The 16,295-nt window shown below is 39.6% G+C and overlaps 1 long non-coding RNA gene across 1 annotated transcript; it reads left to right on the top strand.

The window, feature by feature from the left end:
• The first annotated feature begins 4,399 nt into the window (after positions 1–4,399).
• LOC309709290 lies at positions 4,400–7,902 on the top strand. Its single transcript, XR_014277468.1, has 4 exons — positions 4,400–4,715; positions 7,333–7,463; positions 7,621–7,679; positions 7,829–7,902. It is a non-coding gene; the product is annotated as an uncharacterized lncRNA (long non-coding RNA).
• The last annotated feature ends 8,393 nt before the right edge of the window (positions 7,903–16,295 follow it).

The raw sequence follows: 16,295 nt of genomic DNA, 5'->3' as shown, positions 1-16,295 counted from the left end.
ACTGTTGTAGGAACTATACTGAATTTAACCAGATAAACATTATATATACAGTATCTCACAAAAGTGAGAACACCCCTCACATTTTTTAAAATATTTTGTTATATCTTTTCATGGGACAATTGAAGATATGACACTTTGATACAATGTAAAGTAGTCAGTGTACAGCTTGTACAACATTGTAAATTTGCTGTCCCCTCTAAATAACTCAACACACAGCCATTATTGCCTAAATCGCTGGCAACAAAAGTGAGTACACTCCTAAGTGTAAATGTCTATAAAGTTCGCTGACCCGTAATGAGTCACCATGTTAGTTTCTTACTGACAGCTCCAGAACTAAGTACAAACAGCACTAAACATTTGACTCAAAGATAGAGGAATGCGAGGAACAAAAAAGTGCACTAGTTTATTTGTAGTTTCAGCATTTCACAGATTTAACAAAGAAGGTCAACAAACAACTCAGGTACGGGTAGAGGAAGGCAGCACTTGCGTTTGGAGCAGATTTCTTGGCAGATGAGAACATTCATGCTGATGGACATCATCCAAATGACTTCTAGGTTAACAGAAAATGCTAATCAAAGCTAATATCAGAATAAACATGGGCCAAGTTAGCAACTGTTAAAAGAATAAAATCCACACCACTTCTGATATCATCTAGATGCCACAAAAGATGTCTCCAGGCACTGCTCCCTTTACGTTGCCCACGCGCTCAGTTGCGCACGGCTGACACAGTCTCCACGCACAGAAAATCTGCACTGAATCGACAATAAAATGAACACATAACAATTCATTCTGTACTATTTTGCAGTGCGAGTCAGTGAGTGACGGGTGACTGGCTGCTCCAGCCAAGGATGCGATTCGCATACGTATGTACGCAGCTAATCAAAGTCATTGACGGGCTATGACAGCATCTTACCGCGGTAAAGTGAGCCGTCATTTGTGAGCCGCGGTCAAGCCAGCCGCCTCCTATCCGCAGCATAAATTTCCTTGCGCTTTTACACCAGTCTTTACGGTAGCGCCTTTTCGCTTTGTATAAAAGTTCATTAAAAATCGTCCTGAGTAGTTGATGTCCAACTTTCAACACATCCCTTCTCTGGGACACCTACTGTACCTGTGTGCCAAGTTTCATCCAGATTTACTGCAGAATTTGTCAGAAATTAAAGGAAACTTATATTCAATTCAATACAGTCAATACAATATAATTATGTCAATTTTCAAAAATTCATTAAAAATCATCCTGAGTAGTTGAGGTCCAACTTTCAACAGATTCCTTCTCTGGGACACCTACTGTACCTCTGGGCCAGGTTTCATCTCAATCTGCTGCATCAATAATTGTTTAATATTGATGGATCAAAAGTGCTGCTGAGAGAGTCATGACAGTGACTATAAAGAGACAGCATATTTGCTTTTCTTCACTGACTCGCTCTGAAATCCAGATTTTAATTTTGGAATATTAGGTGTACTTGTGGTTCCTATAGAATTTTAAGGTTGAACGGTAATCAGAGTCTTCATCTCTTAGACCTCTCTTCTGTGGATGCAGCTCACATCATTCTGTACAATACGATCATTTTTAATTCTACAACTGTTTATAATCTGCATAGTTCACATTTCTGTATAGCTGTATATCTCATATTCTGTATAGTTTTTTTTATTTCATATTCTGTATAGTTTTTTATATTTATATCCTGTTCATAGCCTGTACATAGTTTGTACTCACTACAGCCTGTAACTATACTTATAGTTATAGCATATTCATAACATACCTTCATACCGTGTACATTGTAACATACCATAATAGACCCATTTCTGTAATATACTTACATACCTATATTATTGCTAATATATATTCTAATATATCTATATCATGGCTAAAGCACTTCTGGATGGATGCAAACTGCATTTTCTTGCCTTGTACCTGTGACATGTGCAATGACAATAAAGTTGAATTCTATTCTATTCTAAATTAATTCAGAAGACAAACACCCATCTCTGCTTTTGAGATTAGCATTAACACCCTCAGTTTTGACAAATAATACAGTTATAGTGGATCAGGTGCCCCTGAATCTTCCCTTATTTGTGCTGCAATAAGCCTAGGCTGGCAAAACGGGTCAAAAGAAGGACTTGACAGGCTTAGAAAAGTCAAAAATAGTGAGATATCTTGCAGAGGGATGCAGCAGTCTCAAAATTGCAAAGCTTCTGAAGCGTGATCATTGAACAATCAAGCGTTTCATTCAAAATAGTAAACAGGGTCGCAAGAAGCGTGTGGAAAAACCAAGGCGCAAAATAACTGCCCATGAACAGAGAAAAGTCAAGCGTGCAGCTGCCAAGATGCCACTTGCCACCAGTTTGGCCATATTTCAGAGCTGCAACATCACTGGAGTGCCCAAAAGCACAAGGTGTGCAATACTCAGAGACATGGCCAAGCTAAGAAAGGCTGAAAGACGACCACCACTGAACAAGACACACAAGCTGAAACGTCAAGACTGGGCCAAGAAATATCTCAAGACTGGTTTTTCTAAGGTTTTATGGACTGATGAAATGAGAGTGAGTCTTGATGGGCCAGATGGATGGGCCCGTGGCTGGATTGGTAAAGGGCAGAGAGCTCCAGTCCGACTCAGACGCCAGCAAGGTGGAGGTGGAGTACTGGTTTGGGCTGGTATCATCAAAGATGAGCTTGTGGGGCCTTTTCGGGTTGAGGATGGAGTCAAGCTCAACTCCCAGTCCTACTGCCAGTTTCTGGAAGACACCTTCTTCAAGCAGTGGTACAGGAAGAAGTCTGCATCCTTCAAGAAAAACATGATTTTCATGCAGGACAATGCTCCATCACACGCGTCCAAGTACTCCACAGCGTGGCTGGCAAGAAAGGGTATAAAAGAAGAAAAACTAATGACATGGCCACCTTGTTCACCTGATCTGAACCCCATTGAGAACCTGTGGTCCATCATCAAATGTGAGATTTACAAGGAGGGAAAACAGTACACCTCTCTGAACAGTGTCTGGGAGGCTGTGGTTGCTGCTGCACGCAATGTTGATGGTGAACAGATCAAAACACTGACAGAATCCATGGATGGCAGGCTTTTGAGTGTCCTTGCAAAGAAAGGTGGCTATATTGGTCGCTGATTTGTTTTTGTTTTGTTTTTGAATGTCAGAAATGTATATTTGTGAATGTGGAGATGTTATATTGGTTTCACTGGTAAAAATAAAGCATTGAAATGGGTATATATTTGTTTTTTGTTAAGTTGCCTAATAATTATGCACAGTAATAGTCACCTGCACACACAGATATCCCCCTAAAATAGCTAAAACTAAAAACAAACTAAAAACTACTTCCAAAAACATTCAGCTTTGATATTAATGAGTTTTTTGGGTTCATTGAGAACATGGTTGTTGTTCAATAATAAAATTATTCCTCAAAAATTCAACTTGCCTAATAATTCTGCACTCCCTGTATAAATAGAATAGAATAGAATCGAGTACTTCAGACCGGGAGATTGGCAAAATGTATAAATAGGATGGCGATTAGGGGAATTGGAGACAGCTGTGTAACACAGCAGGGATACATTGGGAATAAGAAGACAGTGGACGTAAGACTCAACACAAGAAAGAGACAAGAGGCCACCAAACTAAAACACAGACCTAAGATACACGAGCTTGACACAGACAAAACCATAAACAGACATGAAGACAAGACTGGCTTTAACACTAGAGTGTTTTCACAAGTCTTCCATCCACTTGTGGAATGCTGAAAAAGAACTACACTTAAAAGCAATATGGAACTGAAAACAAAAGAATACATAATGTAAACATATCATCAAATAATCCAGGACTCACAAACAATGATATGATGAACAGAACTATAAAGAACAAAACTGAGAAATGCTTGGTAAACTGACCAAGGACTATGTCATCATGTCATTTTTTAAATATCATAGTTAATGTGTCCTGATTTGTAGATAGTGCCATCTTACAAATACCAGGAAATCCAACTGGGTGACAAGCCAGAGTTGTCTGCCCACACACCCACTGACTAGAAAAAGGGTTGAAACCTCAACTACTAAGGATGATTTTTAATGAATTTTTGAAAATTGACATAATTCTATTGTATTGGCTATATTGCATTGGATATAAGTACCTTTTAATTTCTGAGGAATTCTACAGTAAATCTGGCTGAAACCTGGCACACAGGTACAGTAGGTGTCCCAGAGGAGGGATATGTTGAAAGTTGGACCTCAACTACTCAGGATGATTTTTCATGAATTTTTGAAAATTGACATAATTCTAGTGTATTGGCTGTATTGAATTGGATATAAATGTCCTTTAATTTCTGAGGAATTTTACAGTAAATCTGGCTGAAACTTGGCACACAGGTACAATAGGTGTCCCGGAGGAGGGATGTGTTGAAAGTTGGACCTCAACTATTCAGGATGATTTTTCATGAATTTCTGACATTTCCATAATTGTATTGACTGTATCGGGCTGTTTCATTGTAATTTGTGTGCGCGCATGCGCGTGCGACTGTTCGCGCGCGTGCACGTGCGCGCGGGTATAGGCTTTCAATCGGCACATAAAGCGAAAAGGCGCTACCGTAAAGACTGGTGTAAAAGCGCAAGGAAATTTATGCGGCGGATAAGAGGCGGCTGGCTTGACCGCGGCTCACAAATGACGGCTCACTTTACCGCGGTAGCATCTTTATGTGCCGCCACCGGTGTTTTAGCTAGGTAAGTGGTGTGGCCGATGTGGTGCTTATGTTGACCTTTTATAATAATGGCAAAACGAAGAGGCAGTGGCACATGCCCTCACCAAGCCAAAGTAAAAAAGCAATGCAATTCTTTTAAGATGGTTTTGCAAACAGAAGAAAAAACTGGGTGAGATTTTTTTCTTTTTCGAGCGAGAAAGGCCCGCTCTGCAAAACATGTTGCGAGGCCAAAATAGCAAGCGAGTTTTCGGGGGGAAAGTGTGGACAGCACAAAAGTCATTAGAAAGCAGTTAGAAGTGTAAGATGGGGATGGGGTACATTGTTGGAGGAGAGCGCCAAAGACCGAGAGAACAGGAACAAGCTGTAAAGAAATCCAACCCCGAGCAAGTTAAAGTTCTCATCAACAATATTCTACTACATGCCATCAACATGAATTATTCTATGCTATCGGTTCAACAAATTCACAATCACATGGCAAAGTATATGAGTATACCAGAAAGCTGGCGAAGCAAAAATGATGCCTTTGAGTTTGTGAATTCAATGAATCAAACAGTGCAGAATGAGATGATGTGTAAAGTTAAAAATGCACCTTGGCACACCCTGATCATAGATGAGAGCACAGACATAACAGTGCACAGAATACTAGTCCTGTATATTAAATACAGGGAGGAAAAGAACGTCAACTATAAAACTGTTTGGTGGCATCATCCAGCTGACAACATGCACCTTTCAGGATAATGTGCAGGCAATAACTCAGTTTTACACCAAGCATGAACTAGACATGCAGAGAATGGTGATGCTGACCTCTGATGGTGCCTCAGTAATGCGAGGAAAGCACAACGGATTTGCAGCTTTATTAAATCGGCAAATACCACAACTCACTGAACAACACTGTGTGGTCCATAGAGAGGACTTTGATGATGCGTCGAAAGATGTACCTTTGATGCGTGATGTGGAACAGTTCATTTCACTTTCTCTAGATCCACAGTAAACAGGAGAAAATCAGAAGACCTAGCAAAGATTCTTGATGAGGATACACTGTCAAAGTCATTCAGGCCTCTGTACAAAGTGCGATGGCTGTCTACTGCAAGACAGAATCCAGTGATAAAAGAGATCCAGTGGCAAGTTACTGTTACAAAAAGGTAACCAATTCAAACGTCAAGGTTACTCTTACCGCTCTCTGAGATGTTTTGCGTGAGCTGGCAGACCTGTCTTTCTTTTCAAAAATGCAACCTGACTGTGATGGAAGAGCTCTGCTTTGCAAGAGCAAAGATTGTGAAGTTGCGTTCCCAATACTCAACAGAGGTAAAGGATGTTAAGTGGAGTGACCGTGTCAGAGAGGCAATGAGGGCCTCATCAGTACCGGTGAGATTACTCGTTTGATTCGTAACCTCTACGATCACTTGGGTGCTCGTTTTTCAGAGGATAAATTAATGGAGTGGTTTGCATTTGACATTGAGGCATTGAGCTCAGACATCAGCTCTGAGTATGGAGCAGCAGACATTGCCACACTGGCAAAGAAGTATGAGGCAATTCTCCACCACCCACATTTTGTGGAGGTCAGTGACAGTGAATATGCTGAATTCAAGTACATAATGAGGCAAAAACTTAAACTCAGGTCAATCAGCACATTCTCAGATATGGTGGCTGCAACACTAAAATGTAAAGAGCTAAAACACATCTCACAGCTTGTAGATTTGTGCTACATTTCAAGCATCCAGTGCAGATTGCGAAAGATAAGATAAGATAAGATAACCTTTATTAGTCCCACACGTGGGAAATTTGTTTTGTCACAGCAGGAGTGGACAGTGCAAAAGTTATGAGGCAAAAATTAGAATACAATAAGAATAAATACAGTACACAACTGTACAGAATAGAATAAAATAAAATACTATATACAGTAGAATAAAATAAAATAAATATACAATAAGATAAAAATAGAATACAAATACAAATACTATATACAACTGAGTAAAAATACAACGATGACAGAAAGGATTATTGCACTTAGTATTATTGCATATGTATGGATGTGTGTGCTTGATCAGTTAAAGTCTTTATTATGGAGTCTGACAGCAGTGGGGAGGAAAGACCTGCGAAATCTCTCCGTCCCACACCGTGGGTGCCGCAGTCTCCCACTGAAGGAGCTGCTCAGTGCTGTCACAGTCTGCTGCATGGGGTGGGAGATGTTGTCCATCAGGGATGACAGCTTAGCCGCCGTTCTCCTGTCACTCACCACCTCCACTGGGTCCAGAGGGCATCCTAGAACAGAGCTGGCCCTTCGGAAAGAGGCTTTAGTTTAATGCATAGGTGTCAAACTCTGGCCCGCGGGCCAAATTTGGCCCACAGCCTACTTACATTTGGCCCGCGAAGCCATACCAAATTACTATCAGAGCTGGCCTACTGGTATTATACAGCTAATATATATATTGTTTAGTATTAAGCTTTGCTTGTTCCATATTCAGTTTTTCAGCAAAACGTGTTTGAGTCCATAAGAAAAGATTCATTCTTATATCTGGAGGAATAAATATATTTCAATAAATATTAACGTTAGCCCGCGACTTTGTTCCAGTTTTGAATTTTGGCCCACTGTGTATTTGAGTTTGACACCCCTGGTTTAATGAATCGTATGAAAACAGATTCCAGGAATCGTCTTGAAGTGGACCATTTGGACCTGCTGATGCGCATAAAGTCAAACCTGCAAGCAGATGAGGCCATCAACTTGGACGATGCATACAACCACGTGAGAAGGGCAGACGGGAAAATTAAGGTGAAAAAACTGTGTAATTATATATTCTGCAGAGTTAATTGAATTTTCACAGTATCACATGCTTGTGCAACAGTACACATGTCACTATGTAAATGTGAAAGTTTTAATGTGAACAAAATTTTATCTCTAAAAGGTGCACATGTCTCAATTCCTCCAGAACAGGAACAACAAAGTGCAGCCACTGGAGAAGTGAGAAGGACACACAGGAAAAATAAGGTGAAATTTAAGTTCTCAGTTGGATTTGTGCTCATCTAGTGTCATTTATTTATAAATTTCATTTATGGATATTGATCATTAAATACTGTCGCTACTTTATGAGTAGTAGAAATGCAAATAATCATGTCATTACTTACTGTATTTTGCAGACAAAGAGTTACAGGACTCTCCCACAGACCACAGCAGGAGCTTCACACACTGGCTCATACTCATAATACAAGTCAGAGCTTTACATTAAAAATGTTAATTGTGTTTTCAAAATTGGAGTTTATAGTTGGTTTGGTTGGCAGTTCATGTTTTGCCTTAGCTAAAATTAAATATTTATACTTCCAATAGCATTAACATACTACAGGTCATGAAGAAGACCTTTGTCATTTTCACTGTCAGTGGGCTAAAGAACTTAATTAAAACATTCTAACAGAAATGTAAATGCTGTAATTTGATTCTTTTGATAAACTATGTAACTTGCATGGATGCGATGCTGGCGAGACCACAGTGCACACGTGTGATGTTGCTCACAGTGGTCTTGTCACAGTGCGGGGAAAGTAGGACCCAAATGCAGGACTTTCTGAATGGAGATGGTGCGTTTATTTACAATGAAAAGAAACTATAAAACAGTGCCAACAATCCACAGCGTCTGTGTTCTCTGAGCGCTCGTTCCTAATCCCCGTGCCGTGATCTGTGGTAAGTGTTTAGTCCTCCTCGGTGCCTTTGTACAACAGTGTGCTGCTCCCGCCACACGTTTCCACAATCCACCTGGAAACGAGAGAGTCCACAGTGAGTACCGTCCCATCCACCGGCCGACAAAAACACTTTAACCATTCCAACAGGAGAAGTTCAGCGACCACAGTAACTGTGAGCAGGAGCACTGACTATGTTCCTAGTTTAACAATCCCGCGCTGGCTGCCTCTCCGATCCTCTCTTGAGTAGTGTTTCCTTGACGATCGGCAACAGGTGGCTGATTACACCAGGTGTGGCTGGCTCAAAGGCTGAAGACTCTCCAGGCCTGGTATGGCAGCAAAACTCACACACCGCAACACACACACCCAAACACAGAGACAGGGAAACAAGGGACCAGGAGCAGATCACACCAACAACAACAATAAACAATCCACATAGTCAGATAGAAATTATAATATTCATTAAACCGAAGAACAATGCATGAGCCCTGACCCAGGCCCATCAGGTCCATCAACCGCTCAGGGAGTTTGTGTGTTTGCTCAGACACATGAAAAGTGAGAGGGAACATTGTCTGCAGGAAGAGGTGTATTAGACATTCTTATTATCAGAACTGCTGTCTGAACTCTGTCATACCATCATCTTCATCAGAGCTTTGGCACGCGTCCCTGGAGTTTGGAAGATCCTGAGGTATTCCTCTCTGACATCCTTCAGTGGCAGTTACATAAAGTACATTATATGTTATTAGCATAAATATTGTTCATAATGGGTTGATTTTTATTTTCAAATTAAGAAAAGTTGTTGAAAAATGTCCAATTCTGTAAATGATTAAAGGTTGCCACCCTTAGCCATCTTGCTGTCTTCTTTTCCAAAACTCATTGCAAAACTTTAAGGTTGTTTAGACACTAATTAAACCGTGTTTTAGTTAACAAATAAATGTGAAGTTTCGCGGTATTAAATTTCATTTACTTTAATAAAACCAGTGTCTGGCATGAAGTTCAGTTTGTGTTTGTCTCCATCTAGTGTTTAGTTATAATCCTTACAAAACTGTTTGACTAAACCATGTCGTCTTTTACTATTAAAAAAGCTTTTAAAGCAATTCTCGACCCAAAAATTCTGTCTGTAGTCTCAAAACATATTTTAGCCTTATATGTTTGTATGTTCCCTATTTCCTCCAAGACAAGTGACCCAATCTAGATGAAACTTTAACTAAACAATGCCTAGGCCACTGTGAGTGCCAACATTTATAAGTTATAAGCAAATATTTTTATATAAATTCCTCAATCGTGTACTATTGACAGTTCAGCTGAGCACCAAAGACAACGTCATAGTATAGGATGGAATGTCAGATCACAATGGTGTCTCACAATGTATCATAATAGCATTGTAACTATGTATGTGTGTTTATGTTGCTATTAAAAAATGGGGTAGTTCAAGACTTTTGCACAATACTGCTATAACTGTTAGATTATTATTTACTTTTTTAATTAACAACAAACAGAATGATTGTGAAATGGTGAAAAAAACGTCTACAAGCATGTTTGTGATGCTGAGCAAACTGAATCTCCACTGAAATCAGAGCCTATCCTCACAGTAATTAAAACATGCAGCCTAAAAGCTTTAAAAATAGTCAGAAAGAAAAAAACAGATCCAAGTTATTTTTCAGTTGTTGTTGTCTTTTATTTTCCAATTGTTTTTTGTAATAAATTTGGAATTTCCAATAGGAGAATCTGGAGGAAAGCCAAGAACACAGGATGAACCCCAGAGAGTGGCTGAGGGAGCAAAATACTCCTAAACCTTCCTCTGATGATCACCCACAGAACCACTATGGTGCTTAGAATTCAGTACGATGTTATAGAGATATAGCACCATAGGCAAAGACCCTACAAAAAAGCCCTCCAACAATCAGATGATCCCCTATGAACAAGCACGTGGCGACAGCGGGAAGGAAAAACTCCCTTTTAACAGGAAGAAACCGGCAGAACCAGGTTCAGGAAGGGGCGGGGCCATCTGCCGCGACCGGTTGGGGGTGATGGAAAAGAGAACCATCTTTCCAAAAAGTTGGTACTAGTTTAAACAAGCTGAGCTAATTTAGGATGGACACAGTCAGACATTAACAACTGGCCAGTGACAGACACATGGTGAGTGTACTCTTGTCTTACCTTGTGTTTTGAGGAAAGCAAATTAGCATTTTTTCAATTATCCAATGTATTACATTTAAGATTACAGCTTATGTGTCCAAAAATCATTATCTGTGCACTATTTTTAAATAGTTGCACATGTCCCAACTTTTGAAAAGATGATTGTTTGTAGGTCTTTTTAAAATTCCAGATCTCCTTTGTTAACTTAACTTTCTAAGAGGTATTTTAACTCATTCACTGCCATTGACGTCTATAGCCGTCAATTGCAGTGAACGAGTCAATGGGTTTAACTCATTCACTGCCAATGGCTGGCAGTGAATGAGTTAACAAGCCCTACATTGCATTTTTTCTTATCTTGAGAAATGAGCCTCAGATCAGTTTTCAAGATAGAAATTACAGAACAGGGTTTGTCCAGACGGGTGGGTTTGTCACTGTATAGTCAAGTCTGTGAATGTCACTGTCCAGGGCTCTATTGAGCGTGTTGAAAAGACGAGAAAACCAGCCACTACTCTTCTTGAGAGTACTGGCTGGTGATGTGCTTGAAGGCAGGGGTATTTTTTGTTCATTACTTTCTTCACTGGGGGACTCTGGTGTTGGAATCTCACGCACTGGAGAAAGTTTACCATCCTTGACAACTCTCCATATCATCCCAGAATTCTTTGACCTTACTAAAGATTTCTGGAGCTGTGACACTAAAACCTCTGAAACAGCAATCTCAAATGCTTCGTCACCAGATTCCATGGCAGCCTGCAACAAGTATTTGGATCCAAACTCCTTGCACAGCTTTTTATAGATGGGGATGTGCAGGTTTTCAACACTTGGTGGGGGAATGGAATCCAGTTCTTTTTCAGCCCTCATTGTTACACCACCCATTAATTGAATCAGGTCCACGTTTAGTATGGATGTTCTGGTTTTTGATGCAATATGGTCGACTAACTTAGCAAGAAGCACAGTAAGAAAGGTCATGTTGACTGGACAGTCAGGAGACTCCAGACTTGGTGAAGAATTCTCCTGGTAGGCTAAAATCAATGCTGAAGGGACAAATGTTTCTGAATACTTAGGGAGCTCTGGAGTTGGAGGAGGACTCAGATTATCCGTGCACAATGAATTCTCTAAGGAACAGTCACTTATTTGTGGGATTTCTGCATCTTCCTCCTCCTCCACATCTAGACAGCAGGTCTGCTTACAGTTAGAGTCTGAGCATGTCATGCTGTCAGATGCCTTGTCTGTGATTTTTCTGCTGACATTCAAGATGCATTTAAAACTCTCAGTCACATTATACACCATTTGTATAATGCTCATACCTGTCACTGAGTCATGGGTTTGTGGGGTAGGAGCTGGCCCTGTGATACGAGCCAGCGACGTGTTGACTCTTTTAGTAATTTCTGCTGAAACAGCTTTACTAATATATCCGAGTTGTGGGACTTACCTTGTGCCGTGGACAGGGCTTCACCAAAACAGTGATGAAGGGTGTTTCTGAAGCTGGCTTGAATATTATTTTCTGTTACTCTGCAGCAGCTGCACCCATCCTGCAAACTTACCTTATCTCCACATGCATGATTGTGCCCCTTGGCAAGAACCTGAGGTTCTACAACCTCCAGGACCAAGGCGCTAATTTCTTCTATAATCGCATGGCACATGTTGGACAACAGAATGACAGCTTTTGATCCAGGGTCACCATCGGCTAAGGACACCCACTGACTAAAAGATGAAAAAAAGATAAATAGTTGAGAAAACAAACATTTAACCAGAGTATATGTGTGTATTAGTGATCATTTTTGCTGCTTGTAAGCTTGATGGCTTTAAATGTGTGACTTACTCCTCTGAAACATCTTTCACATAGGGGGTGATGATTTTTCCAAGATTTTCCAGCGTCAGAAGAGGCAATTTCAAATGCCTGCAATCCAATTCCAACATCTAGAAAGAAAAGGCAGTCAGGTTTTTAGGAATCTTTGACACAATAACAAAATGTTCTGCAATGGGATTTTAAAATCGTCACTGTTAAATGCTTTGCACTGCAGTTCACTAATGAAATCCAACAACTGATAAGACAAAAATATATGTGTGATATGTCACACTAACAATATACAGTATATTAACAATTTGACTTCACATATTATTTGATAGAGCAATGTACTGAAGGTTATTTTATCAGGAATAAAAGTAATTTATCCAGAAATGTTTTTTTTATTTATTCATTTATTCATTTATTTTTACCTTATCCGGTTGAAGCAACGAAACGATTTCCACAGATTTCCTTCTGTTCACTTCACTAAATTCTGTCATGTCTTTACCGTTTAGCACAATTGCAAACTGCACGTTTTTCTAATCATTTCCAAGTATTTGATTGTCCGCTGAAGCTTCTTCACGCCAAAAGTCTGTCTACAGTTTGAATTCTCGGGTTCTTCATAGGTCACAAAGCTGACGTTCAATGAGTGCACGCAAACGTGCACGTGCTGCGCACACTCATCGAACCTGTGGGGCAGGTTCAGTTTTCTGTTACGTTGGCGGAGGGATATTAAGACAATACAGAGTTTGCTTCATTCAGTCATTTGATATGAGAAGCAGCGGTTTCCTCAACTTCGAGCCAAAAACACACTTTTACCATTTAGTCCACATCTACTGTAGGGATGTGGTGCCATTTTTTTTTTTTACCAATCATTTAAGTTTTTATTGACAATATAGTATGTTCAGGTGAAAATTTTAATTATTACTGAATAAATAAAAATGTATAATTATTAGAGAAAAAATATTCACAGGATTCCAGCGGGCCTTTCATTAAATACAGCAACTTTAATAACTGTTGATATTTATTTATATTTATTTTCTCTTCTGTCAAGCTTTCCAAACTAAATTAAGTAGTGTCTTCCTCTAAATCATCAGCATGGCCAAGTTCCTACAACAATGGTGAATTTGATCAGTTGATCTCTGTTACAGGCTACACACCACTACCTTTCTCTTACTTTGAAGGTCAGTTAGTTGTTTCAGCTAACTGCAGACCAAATTATTGTGTTTGTGTTTTTTATTCTTAATATTCAGGTTCTGGTTTTCTTTAATGATTCCCTCGTTAATCCCTTGTGTATTTAAGTCCTGTGTTTTCCTCTGCCCTTTGTTGCTTTGTATACCTTCATTGCTGTGTGTCTCCTCCGTGCTCATGACAATTCCTAGTCCTGTGGTCCTGGTTAGTTTCCTAGCTTTCAAGATTTTAGTTTCTTGTTTCTAGTTCCTGCTTAGTTTTTGTATTTGATGTCTGAGTTTTCTCCAGCAAATAAAGTTGCCCTTTTGAGTTCCACCTTTTGTTTGAGTCCGATGTTCGGGTCCTCATCCTGCCTGCCACACAGCCTCACTTGACATGATAATTGCAGAGGAAAGGTTTATTTGAAGAGTTTTAGTCAGGGTTTAGAATTCATCATGACACTGAAACCCCACTGAAGGTTATGCATAATTGTTTTATAGTCTAACCAATATTATTTAATAAAATCAAAGAAATGTGCTCTGCTAGTTTAAATCATTGATAGAATTAATTTCACAGGGTTCCATGTTGAGACCAGAGCTATCTTCATGCTTGTGTGGGGCAATATTATTTGAAAACACTGCATACATTTTCATTGCAGTGCATATGATACCAAGTTTTATTTATTAATAAAGTGTAAGGGGTTTGCTCATATCACTAAAATTAGAAACATGCTGTCTCAGAGTGAGGGTGAAAAATTAGTTCATCAATTAATTTTTGGGCCTTTTTGGCCTTTATTACTACAAGCCAACTGTGAGAAGACACCCAACAAATGACACCCAACAAATTTCAAACCAGGGCCTTTGCAAGTGACTCACGAGGTGTAAACTTTGCACACTTACAGTAAGTGACTTTAAATACTGTCCCGCACCAAGTGGTTGGAGAGCTTTAAGGCCGGGGTAGTTCATGGACAGGGATTAGTAAACAAAACAGAAACGTGACTTTGTCACGGTTTGGGGCTGCTGTATATGTATTTTTAGTTGTAGTTTTTTTCTTCTTGTTCTTCTTCTTCTTTTCCCACTGAAGGTGGCTAAAGGTGGGTCTTGTGCAAGCCCCACCCACTAGTGGTGTCTCCTTAGTTCCCATTTGTCACCTGTCACCTGCTTTCCATCTGGTAATCTTTTTTAAACACCATCTGAAGTCACAAGTCCCCACCAGATTGTTGTTGTGGTCAGTGTGGTAACCAGGCCAGCTTAAGCTCCCTGTGTTTTAATTTTTTGCCTTCTGCTAGTATGTAATCTGTTTTGAAAGCCAAGTTCACCTTTTGAGACACTTATCTTCCATGAGAACCAATGAAAACAGTGCCGAGGTGCTTTAAACCTGCATTGTATCTGAAGATTGTGGGAAAACTGCAACAATTTTTCAGTCTTCTGTTGTCCATTTCTGGTGGGCTGCAGAGGCGGTCTAGCCCATTTGGTGCCCTGGGCAAACGCTCCCTCTGGTCATTCTTCGTACATTGAGAAGAGGAGACTAATCAACAATACATCTCTTCAAATTAATGGCTAATTAATATTGTTCTGAACACAGTCCAAAAGATTCAATAAGCCACATCAATGTCTGCTGTCTGTTTGCTATCATAGCCAAATGCCTATCAAACATAAACAGAGGTTCTCACTATCCCTACTAATAATTAATGTTATCTTGTTTCAGGATACATGTTATACATAATACCTGCCATTATCCAACGACACATCTGCTTACCTCTATCTTTTGGTCGTTTCTCCTCCTCTTCTCTTTTTTCTTCTAAACTGATGACTTTGACATTTTCTTGTCCATCAGTGTTAATTTTGCACTCCAGTATCAACACCCATCCGCTAACTCGAGAATTACCACGACATAACCTAACAGACCTAACCTTAGTGCACAGATTCGGTTTGTATAGGGTTTTTTTCCTGGTATTTCACACAACCCAAGAAAAAATAATTAACATAATGGGCTTGGATTGACAACATTATGAATGAAATGTGCACTATTTGGAAGTTGCCCGCTCCCCTTCCCTTTCGACAGGTTGTGTGTGAGACTTCAGCGCAGCAGCAGCAGCAAGCAGGCACCCCGAGGGCCCTCACGCTCACTTTTCATGTATATGTGTGTGATAGAATTTAGAAAACACATCGGTGCAAATAATTCGTCTATATCATGATGTCTCGTTTTTTTGTGTTTGTTGTTTGTTTTTTTTAAATTTTGTTTTATTTTGCAAGCTGGTTATTAGATGCAGCTCCAGCCCCTCCCCTCTCCTCCCTCTGCGTTACATGTAAAATAGTATAGTTTATGGTTTCATATAATATTATAGTTTATGTTTTTCAGCTCAATCTCGTGTACCGGTGTAATGCAGTTTAACGCAAAGAGCAGTTGCAATAGTTTGAATCTAAGATATCAAATTATGAAAAATATTATGATGTTCCAGATTCTCTCTCAGATGCATTTATAAAAATATGCACTTTTATACCAGGATGTAATTATTGAAAAAGTGAAAAACGAGTGTATTGGTAAATCAGCATAAGGATGATGTGGCACTAAAAAAGAAAGTCCGTGTGATCTTTTTTATGCAAGGTCACCAAGCAAAAGTAGAAGTGCTCTGCAGATAAAGGGCCTGTGTGTATATCGCAAGCATCACTTTGTAGCTTGCATGACTCTGCATATGTATAATACAGTTTGTTTGTTTGTTTTAATCTTTGTTGTAGAAAATGAAAAACTTCATGTGAAGTTCAGAACAATTGTATCAAATCTGGCGCTTTGCACATTTGAATCCGGAAACCCAGGCAGTAGTTTAGACTCTAAGAATGT

Source organism: Aulonocara stuartgranti (assembly GCF_965226115.1).
Source record: "Aulonocara stuartgranti genome assembly, chromosome: 6".
NCBI classification, from domain to species: domain Eukaryota; kingdom Metazoa; phylum Chordata; class Actinopteri; order Cichliformes; family Cichlidae; genus Aulonocara; species Aulonocara stuartgranti.
Note: the sequence above shows the minus strand (reverse complement) of the source record. Positions and strands in the feature narration are given on the sequence as shown.